Raw genomic sequence first — 10,550 nt, forward strand, 5'->3', positions numbered from 1 at the left:
ACGTTTACCGTCACGGGATCGTGTGTCTCCACTCCCGCTACACCCACACTCGTCGTCTAAACTATTTAATTCCAATCGTAGATTTATTAAAGTAAGACGACAAACGAGACAGGCAATGGGGTGGCCGCGGCTGTGGGGTGGGGGGGGGTCCTAGCTGATCGGGGTCTCGTGGTACGACACCGTCTCGGATTCTTAGGTTTCCTACCAACTGTCAGGGACCTCGGCCGAAGCAGAATGTTTGTGATTTAAAGATCGATTTTTTAAATATCGATTTTTAAAATATCGATTTTTTTTTTAAATCGATTACAATGAGGTTGTGGTGTTGTTGGTGAGGTTGTGGTGTTGTTGGTGAGGTTGTTGTGGTGTTGTTGGTGCTCACATGTCGGGGCAAGTGCTGTTAGCGAGTAGCAGCAGCGCCTATGAAGGAGACAAAGACAAAGCTCCCCCGTGTAGCCTCTAACAGACTGCCGGGGCAAGTTCTGTTAGCGAGTAGCAGCAGCGCCTATGAAGGAGACAAAGACAAAGCTCCCCCGTGTAGCCTCTAACAGACTGTCGGGGCAAGTGCTGTTAGCGAGTAGCAGCAGCGCCTATGAAGGAGACAAAGACAAAGCTCCCCCGTGCAGCCTCTAACAGACTGTCGGGGCAAGTTCTGTTAGCGAGTAGCAGCAGCAGCGCCTATGAAGGAGACAAAGACAAAGCTCCCCCGTGCAGCCTCTAACAGACTGTCGGGGCAAGTGCTGTTAGCGAGTAGCAGCAGCGCCTATGAAGGAGACAAAGACAAAGCTCCCCCGTGTAGCCTCTAACAGACCGTCGGGGCAAGTGCTGTTAGCGATTAGCAGCAGCACCTATGAAGGAGACAAAGCTCCCCCGTGTAGCCTCTAACAGACCGACGGGGCAAGTGCTGTTAGCGAGTAGCAGCAGCGCCTATGAAGGAGACAAAGCTCCCCCGTGTAGCCTCTAACAGACCGACGGGGCAAGTGCTGTTAGCGAGTAGCAGCAGCAGCGCCTATGAAGGCCGCCACTGTGACACGTGGGTGGTGGTTGGTCAGCACCACCCCAGACCGCCTTTGTCTCCCCAAGCGGAGATGTTTTTACGCACCGCACCGGGTACTCATTTGAGGCTGAGTCGACCTACGGGAGGCCCATGTACCGGTTCAGATAATCGTCACCGGTGATGACCGTGAGCGGGAATCGAACTCGGGTCACAGCCGCGTTCAGCAGCGCTCACCGCCTGCACCGCCGCTGAATTACCAGCGTCGTGTTCCGTCTACCACTCACTGGGCCACGTCTGGAAAACACAATTGTCACTTGGATCGAACGGGCCCCGTTGTAGAACTCGCCGCGGTGGCTATGAGATGTTCACGACCTCGCCTGGTACACAGGAGGTCGTGGGTTCGATCCCGACCTTGACGCCTGCTGCTGCTGCTGTATATTTGGAGTTTGCGGTGTTTCTCTCTCATCATCATCATGGTGGCTAGGAGATGTTGACTACCTCGCCTGGTACACAGGAGGTCGTGGGTTCGATCCCGACCTTTGACGCCTGCTGCTGCTGTATATTTGGAGTTTGCGGTGTTTCTCTCTTTCTCATCATCATCACGGTGGCTAGGAGATGTTGACTACCTCGCCTGGTGCACAGGAGGTCGTGGGTTCGATCCCGACCTTGACGCCTGCTGCTGTATATTTGGAGTTTGCGGTGTTTCTCTCTCTCTCCCCGTGGTCGCGGGGATTTTTCTCCGGGTCATCCGGTTTTTTTCCTCCACAATTAAAAACACGACTTCAGATCAGAGTAATGTGGCCGCTTTACATTTGCACGTGATAAGCCACTTCGTTGAGCTATCAATTGTGGCCAGGTCGCTTCTTAAAACGAGCGATATGGCTCAGTGGGCCTTACCTGCTGAAATAAAAAAAAATCGTTTATGAAAAAAAATAAGAAGATGTGTTTACCATTTCTGGCAATAAAACAGGTGTTAAGATATTCTTGGTTCTTTCGGTAAAGTCACGTAGAAGGGAATAATAAAATAATATAAATATAAAACAATAAAAATTATCACGACGTTTCGACTGCAACACAAGCAAGCATCACTTTAGCGAAAGAACCAAGAATATGAATCCCTGCAGTCACGAAAGCTATAAATCAAAGGTGTTCAGCTGTTCAAACACAAAATATAAATATTTAGCATTAACCACGCGTACTTGCGGTGAACAAGCACGCGCTGATAATATACGGACGGCATTGTCTTTGAAACTGATTGGCCTCCACCAGACAGCAGCAGCAGCCTTCTTTATGGCGCAGTCTCCACCAGTGTTAGATCAGAGAACCCCAAAAGGCGAACAGTGCAAAGACAATTCACTATCAGGGCATTTATATCTCGGGGTGAGCGGCTACAAAATGGGAGCTTTTTTGCCAGTTTTAATACTGGCAAAAAATAGTGTAGTTTTTAAAAGTTGCCATTCGTGAACCATGCTTCATCATCGTCATCATCACTATCCATGGGCAAACAGCCCGGAGTACGTGTCCACTGCACATTTCGTCATTTGTTGTTGTCACTCTCCTCTGTCTTGCAGTGCCAATATGCTCAAGTAGAGGTCACATTTTTCTGGCGCCAATCTTATGTCATCGTCAAGCTATGCTCCATTAGGTCATCATTTCTTTGCCGTTCCTTCATTTTTCCCAACCACACCATTTTAGTTTCCATCTTGTCCATCCTACATTTGTCCAAATAGTGCCAGTTTCCTTCTCGTCATTGACCTTCTTCTACGCGACCCATGTAGTTGTGTAAGAATCAGGAGTTTGCCATTGTGAGCCTGCCAACACACAACCCGAGTGAAACAACGCTTGGAGTCTACCACGGAACGGGCCAGTGAAGCCATCTCAATGTACCAAACACTCGTTATTACAGTGATAGGTTTTTACCCTTTCAACTGGTACAAAACATGATGCCTTGTATAAAGGTGTCAGTTTTTGTACCAGTTGAAAGGGTAAAAACCTATCGCTATATTTTGCCACTGGTAAAGGAGGTCTCATAGTGTAGATACTCGTTATTACATTGGCCAAACATCCCAGTGAGTGCAGGGTTAGACGGCTGTGAGGGCCAGGGAGACTCGAGGGTTGTGGATAGGGGGTCTGAGCGGTAGGGATAGTGGTCTGTGAAGGGTTGCTAAAGGAGTCGGGTCTTTGAGGCTTAGGGATAAGGAGATGACGAATATTGATGAGGGGTTCGATTGGTGAGGTGGGTGGGTGGTAGAGGTATGGGGACTCTGAGGATGAGGTGTAGTGGTCAGATGACGGGTCTTAGTGAACGATAGGGGTGGAGGGGGTCTTCGTGAACGATAGGGGTCGATAAGGTGCCATGTTGAAGGTTAGAGACACGGATATAGGGTAAGGGGGTTGGAGTATGTGAGGAGTATGTAGATTTAAGAGTGTAATGATTTCCCCTTCACCTGCCCAGGCACCCTCCTCCCGGTCAAAGTCCACGGCCAAACAGACGCAGTGAGGTCTCTTCCGCTTCTAGCATAGCCCTGTCTTACCTACCCTGACTACCTGCCCTGTCTACCTGCCCTGTCTTACCTGCCCTGTCTCACCTGCCCTGTCTTACCTACCCTGACTACCTGCCCTGTCTACCTGCCCTGTCTTACCTGCCCTGTCTCACCTGCCCTGTCTTACCTACCCTGACTACCTGCCCTGTCTACCTGCCCTGTCTTACCTGCCCTGTCTCACCTGCCCTGTCTTACCTGCCCTGACTACCTGCCCTGTCTTACCTGCCCTGTCTACCTGCCCCGTCTCCTCTCTGTATCAGTCTCTGTCTACCTGCCCTGTCTTACCTGCCCTGTCTTACCTGCCCTGTCTCACCTGCCCTGTCTACCTGCCCTGTCTACCTGCCCTGTCTTACCTGCCCTGTCTCACCTGCCCTGTCTTACCTGCCCTGTCTACCTGCCCTGTCTCACCTGCCCTGTCTCACCTGCCCTGTCTCACCTGCCCTGTCTCACCTGCCCTGTCTTACCTACCCTGACTACCTGCCCTGTCTACCTGCCCTGTCTTACCTGCCCTGTCTTACCTGCCCTGTCTTACCTGCCCTGTCTACCTGCCCTCTCTACCTGCTCTGTCTTACCTACCCTGACTACCTGCCCTGGCTACCTGCACTGTCTCCTCTCTGTGTCAGTCTCTGTCCACCTGCCCTGTCTCACTGCCCTGCCCACCTTCTGGCCGCATGCCCTGCCAGGGCAGCGGGGTCTAGCTCGGGCTGACTGAGCCCCCTTGGTGCAGAGGGGACACCGAACCCCAGATGGGCCACCCGCAGGTACTGGCACGGGGGTTGAGGCCCCCTCGCACTTTACACCGCACGACTGGCACGGGTACAGAGCAATGTGACACACACACCCACACACAGTGACACACACACACAGTGACACACACACACACAGTGACACAGTGTGACACACACAGTGACACAGTGTGACACACACAGTGACACACACACACAGTGACACACACAGTGACACACACACAGTGACACAGTGTGACACACACACACAGTGACACACACAGTGACACCCAGCCAGTGTGCGCGACATTACAACAAACACAAAGATCCCCCGTGTAGCCTCTAACAGACTGTAGGGGCCAGTGCCGGCCCGAGCCTCTTGGGGGCCCTAAGCAGAATTTGATTTGGGGGCCCCCCTCCCACCACGCAGACTCATCTGTGCTAGAAGATTATTGACACAAATGTCACACTATAATGTTATAGCGAATATTATAAACGAATACAGTGAGGTTATGTATTAATAAAAAATGGCTTATAAAAATATCATGAGTCATGACTAGCTAGCTGCTTCCTCAAGTGACGTGAGCACAATTTGTGCTGCTGCTGCACAAAACATACTGTAAATAATAATGCAAACATACCTTTATCTCGCTCTTTTTTCTCCTCCTCGGTCCTTTTCTTTTTTCTTTTTTCGGCACCAGAGGGATACGTCCTTTTTTGTGACATGGCTTAGGCGTATTTATTATCGTGACGTACAATTGCGCGCACCTGCCCGCGCCCGCGCCCGCGCCCACGCGAATTGTCAATGAGCCGTGACATCCGTGAGCCGTGACAAAGCAGCAGTTGTCGACAGAATTTTCTTGTCTTGAATCATTTATTCATTCATTCATTAATTCATTTATATCACTTGTTTAAGTTATTTAATTGTAAAAAAAAAACCGATTCGGGGGCCCCCTGGTGGCCAGGGGGCCCCAAGCAGCCGCTTAGTTCGCTTATGCCTCGGGCCGGCCCTGGTAGGGGCAAGTGTTGTTAGCGAGTAGCAGCAGCAGCACCTATGAAGGAGACAAATATCCCCCGTGTAGCCTCTAACAGACTGTCGGGGCAAGTGCTGTTAGAAAGTAGCAGCAGCACCTATGAAGGAGACAAAGACAAAGATCCCCCGTGTAGCCTCTAACAGACTGTAGGGGAAAGTGCTGTTAGCGAGTAGCAGCAGCACATATGAAGGAGACAAAGACAAAGATCCCCCGTGTAGCCTCTAACAGACTGTCGGGCCAAGTGCTGTTAGCGAGTAGCAGCAGCACCTATGAAGGAGACAAAGACAAAGATCCCCCGTGTAGCCTCTAACAGACTGTCGGGCCAAGTGCTGTTAGCGAGTAGCAGCAGCACCTATGAAGGAGACAAAGACAAAGATCCCCCGTGTAGCCTCTAACAGACTGTCAGGGCAAGTGCTGTTAGAAAGTAGCAGCAGCGCCTATGAAGGAGACAAAGACAAAGATCCCCCGTGTAGCCTCTAACAGACTGTAGGGGAAAGTGCTGTTAGCGAGTAGCAGCAGCACATATGAAGGAGACAAAGACAAAGATCCCCCGTGTAGCCTCTAACAGACTGCCGGGGCAAGTGCTGTTAGTAGCGGGTAGCAGCACCTATGAAGGCCGGCACGTCACACGCGGGGGGGGGGGGTGACCAGCACCACGCCAGCCGCCTTTGTCTCCCCGGTGGGACGTTAAAACTACACACAGCATCACCAACTACTCATTCTCGGCCGTGTTGACTTAAGGCTAAAAAAAGGCAGTAAAACTCACTCAGGCGTTGTGTCGCAACGCAACGCAAACGCGCAGTGTCACAGCCGGACGCGTGGCTCTGCGTGTGTATGGGGGGGTACAACGCCTTCACAGGTTCTATGGCAATTCAAACTCTTTGGTTCTTTCGGTAAAGTCACGTAGGTACAAAATAATTTGAATCTAGGGGGAATTGTGCTGGGATTGTGCGTGTGTTGTGTGTGTTTGATCTTAATTTTGGAGCTTTCGTGACTGCAGGAATTATTCTTTGGTTCTTTCGGTAAAGTCACGTATAAAGATAAAACAATAAATTAAATAATAGCATAATACGACGTTTCGATTGCAACACAATCAATCATCATGTATAAAAGAAATAGCAACACAAATCTAACCAGAAAACTATGTCTGTCTTGTGTGTGTTTGGCCCGCAGGTTGTGTTTGTCTCAGCCGTGTGTGTGTGTTGTGTGTGTTTGAATGTCCACGTTAATTCCAACCGGTCTCAGCGCCGAGTAGCAGCTCTGTACAGCGTTTGCGTTTTCTTGATTACGATGTTTGAGCCCCCGATTTGAGATGGGCGGGGGGGGGTAATTCCACCGTCGCAATATGCATCTCGTTTGCATGGGTGGTGAGAGCGGTGCTTGCCGAGTATGGCACTGTGGGGGGGTTTATTTATTCAAAGTCATTATTTGATTAACCAGGTAAGGAGGAGAACTCAACGAGAGCGGGGTAAGGGTCTCATTTGCAAGAGTTGACCCTGGAGGCAGCAACAATTTCCTAAAACAAAATAAAGTAAAGCAATGGAGCAAATAGCAATCCGAGCAACAACAAAACAGCCAGCAAATATCAATCACGGCCAGCAGTAGTGACGATTGTCTGAACCGGACCTGCCCTAGGTCGACTCAGCCTCAAATGAGTAGCTGTTGTGGTATAGACATCGCCACGAGGGAGACAAAGGCGGCCGATAGTGGTGCTGGACATCCACCCCCTCGTGTGCCGTGCTAGCCTTCACAGGTGCTCTTCGCGAACAGCATTTGCTTCTCAAGTATGTGAAGACTACAGGGGGCATCTGTGTCTTTGTGATTAATATGGAGTGGTGATGGGCGTGGAGGTGGCGGTGCGGTTGATGTCAGGATGTGTGGTCATGGTGTTGGTGTCTTTGTTATTCTGCAGGGGTTCACAATGGAAACCTGCTGGGCTCTCTGCGCGATGCTCTGCTCTCTGCTCATCGATCCGTGCCAGGTTTGACTCCCACAGGGCCCAGAGATTCTCTCCCAACGATCACGGGGCCCACGCAGTTCTCCCGGGGCGCAGGGCCCTGTGGGCAGCAGAGGGCAGCAGGGCCATGCTACGTAGAGGGTCTGGCCTCCCTTCCCTCCCTACACGGATTTTCGAAAAGTTTTTTGGTTTGGCCATGTTTGTTTGTTGTAGTACAGAGTTAGACTGATGGACTTAAGCTAAGTTGTCTTGTGGTTGTTGTTGTTTGACTTTCATCCCACTGGGATTTTTGCACAGTGTTGGTGTACGGTGCTTTTTCTGCAATTTTTTGCTGTCTTTTTTCTGTTTGCACTTAGTCACTTTAAGATGTTTTCTTGTTCATGTTTTTGTTTGTTGCGGTTGCACCCGATTCAAGAGCCGAATGGCTCACAGGGCTATACCTAATACATGAACTTGAACTGCCAATCTGAGACACCACACTGGGCCTCAGAATAAGTCCAATCAGGGCAGATCTCTGCAGCGAATCAGATGTGAGCCTGACTAACACTTGGCTGGGTGGCTGCCCAGAAACACCAGACTTGGCCTACGAGGTGGCCAGATGGCAGGGCAGCGTTGGATTCTTCAACCTATCTGTGCGGAGTGTTTAAGTGTCACCCTTTCTTATGAGTGATAGGTTATCTCCGGGGTCACCCGTTTCCTACCACACAAAGCCACTCTCATTCATAAATTGGCAGACATCTCAATGCAGCGGCACTCTTCTGAGAGCATCTTGAGACATCACTGAGGCTCTCCTAGGAAGCGTCACGGTGGCGAGATGTTAACTACCTCGCCTGGTACACAGGAGGGCGTTGAGTTAAATCCCGACCTGACGCCTGCTGCTGTATATTTGGAGTTTGCGTGTCTCTCTCTCTCTCCCTGTGGTGAGATGTTAACTACCTCGCCTGGTGTACAGGAGGTCGTGGGTTCACTCCTGACCCTGACGCCTGCTGCTGTATATTTGGAGTTTGCACGTTCACCCCGCAGTCGCGTAGGATTTTTCTCCGGTTTTTCTCTCCACATTTAGAATCAACATGCGTTTAGAGTATTTGGCTGCTATATATTTGCACGTGATAAGCCACTTGGTTGAGCTATCATTTGTGGCCAGGTTGCTTCTGAAAAAGGAACTACATAGCTCAATGGGCCTTACCTGGTAAAAGTGTAGTTTAAAAAAGTTTCCATTTGTGACCCATGCGTCATCATCATCATCACGATCCATGAGCAGATCAGCCCGTAGGCCGTAGGCCATCTGCCCCCATGGATAGTTGCGTTTTAAGGAAGGCCACGGATATTTACGTGGTCTCCACCTCCGAGGGGCTCACGCCCGGAGGTCACGGCTGCAGCGATGGTTGGTTTTTATGGTTGGGGCTCGCCTCCTCGACGCGTTTATTGCCACGCCTGCGCCCCCGACCCTCCCTGCCAACCGTCGGCTGCTGGGGGACCCCCGGGCGCGTTGCGAATTCAAAGGTCGCACGCGCCGCGTCCCATACACACACACACGCGCAGGGATCACAGCAGGGGTCAGGATATCGAGCGTCAGGGGCCCTCACTGCCACAACCGGGGCCCGTCTGAGACTCCAATATCCTTCTAGATTTGAAGCTTTCGTGACTGCAAGGATTCATATTCTTAGGTTTTTTCGGTAAAGTCATTATATAAACGGAGTGGTAGCTCCTGCAATCTCTCATTTACTTGATACAGCTGTCGTGGCTGTGACGGTTCCACCTGAAGACGGAAGCTTGTGTTGCCTCCGAAACGTCGTGATTTTTATTTTACTTTTATTAACTCCAATATTCACCACCAGATCCTTGACGTTGTACTAACGTTAGAACCCCGGGACTATTTGATTTGTTTTTTATGATGCGAAGTGGATGTTGGACACCGAAGAGTATGTGGATCGTATTTGGAAGGGCGCAGGTTCAAAGTTCAATTGGGGAAGAGGGGTTAGTCGACCGAGCCCATCGCCCTTCCAGGGTGGCTATAACAGCCATCCCTCCAGGTGGAAGTCAACAATGGTTGTGCAACACAACACTCGCCTCTGTCACAAGAATTTGGAATTTCCGCCACTGGCTCAGGGCTGCAAAAGCAAAGCCAACGAGCGCCGCCGCTTAGTAAAGAGACGCCGCGGTTACTGAAATAACGGAGGAGCGGTGTGAAGTAACGGAGCACCACCCCCGCTCCCTCCTCCTCCTCTTCACCCCGTGTGGCCGCACAGGCGGACACCACCCCGGCGGCAATCGGCGGCAACGGCACCACCGCGGCGAGCACCGGCACGAGCCAGCCGGGGCGCGCCCTGCACGCCGTGCTGGCAGTCATGGGCGTGGGGCTGGGCCTCTCGCTGCTGCTCGCCGTCGCCGTCAAGTGGCGCAGCTGCTACGAGCACCTGCGCGGCTTCCGGCACCAGCGGCTGGCCGAGGGCGACCGTGCCCACGGCCACAACTTGGGGGAGCCCGGCCTCGCCGTGGTGTCGGGCCCGGGGTTCGGGGCGACGCGCGGCGCCGGAGAAGACGGCGGCGGCGACGACGGCTTCATCGAGGACGGGTACCTCGACGACGCCATCTTCAAGATCGACTCCGACTCCGACATGGAATGCTGAGGGCCCCCACCCCCAGGGCCCCCACCCCCCGGGGCAGCACGACGACGAGACAGACGCTCCTGACCCTGACCCGCGACCCGGACTTTACCCCGTCTCTCTGAAGCCATAACCCAGACACCCTGAACAAAACCCAAACTCAATTCCTACGATCCCGACCCAATGTCTCGAACGTGTGACGCAAACCTCTCGTTATTACCCAGACGCCTCAACCTCGAACCAATATCACCTGACCCTCACCTGGTGATCCCTCACCCCTGGACCAGACCTTGCCTTTTTAACCCAATCCCTGTTCCCATGACGCTCCGCCCTCCCTGATCTGACAAGGCCCACCGAGTGTGCCGTGATCCGCCAGCCCTCCTCCCTCCCCCCCCCCGCCGATCTCAGCCGCGACTGCAAGCGGTGTTCGATTTAAAACGCCTGCGTGCGCAATTTCGCTGCTGGTTTGAATTTTCGCGTGTTGTTGTTGTTTTTGTTTTGCCGCGAGTCCTAGACCGCTCGATTCCTCTCCTCTCCCTCACCCTGGCTCAGCCTGGCTCCCATCTGCCGTGCTCACAAACCACACGTGCTCATTTTGTACCCCGCATTCTGAAGCCTTACAACGCTGAATTTATTGTGTAAACTATGATAAGGTTAAAATAAACATACATTTACTGTTATCGTCGTCGTT

General features: G+C 51.9%; 1 long non-coding RNA gene across 2 annotated transcripts; it reads left to right on the forward strand.

Annotated features, from left to right (window-relative positions):
• Positions 1–157: 157 nt before the first annotated feature.
• LOC144949152 (uncharacterized) lies at positions 158–7,302 on the forward strand. 2 transcript variants are annotated; one of them, XR_013640251.1, is made up of 3 exons: positions 158–171; positions 4,221–4,298; positions 7,209–7,302. It is a non-coding gene; the product is annotated as an uncharacterized LOC144949152 (long non-coding RNA). The 2 variants fall into 2 exon arrangements; XR_013640250.1 differs by lacking the exon at positions 158–171 and adding an exon at positions 213–236.
• Positions 7,303–10,550: the final 3,248 nt, after the last annotated feature.

Source organism: Lampetra fluviatilis, chromosome 3 (assembly GCF_964198595.1).
Source record: "Lampetra fluviatilis chromosome 3, kcLamFluv1.1, whole genome shotgun sequence".
Classification (NCBI taxonomy): domain Eukaryota; kingdom Metazoa; phylum Chordata; class Hyperoartia; order Petromyzontiformes; family Petromyzontidae; genus Lampetra; species Lampetra fluviatilis.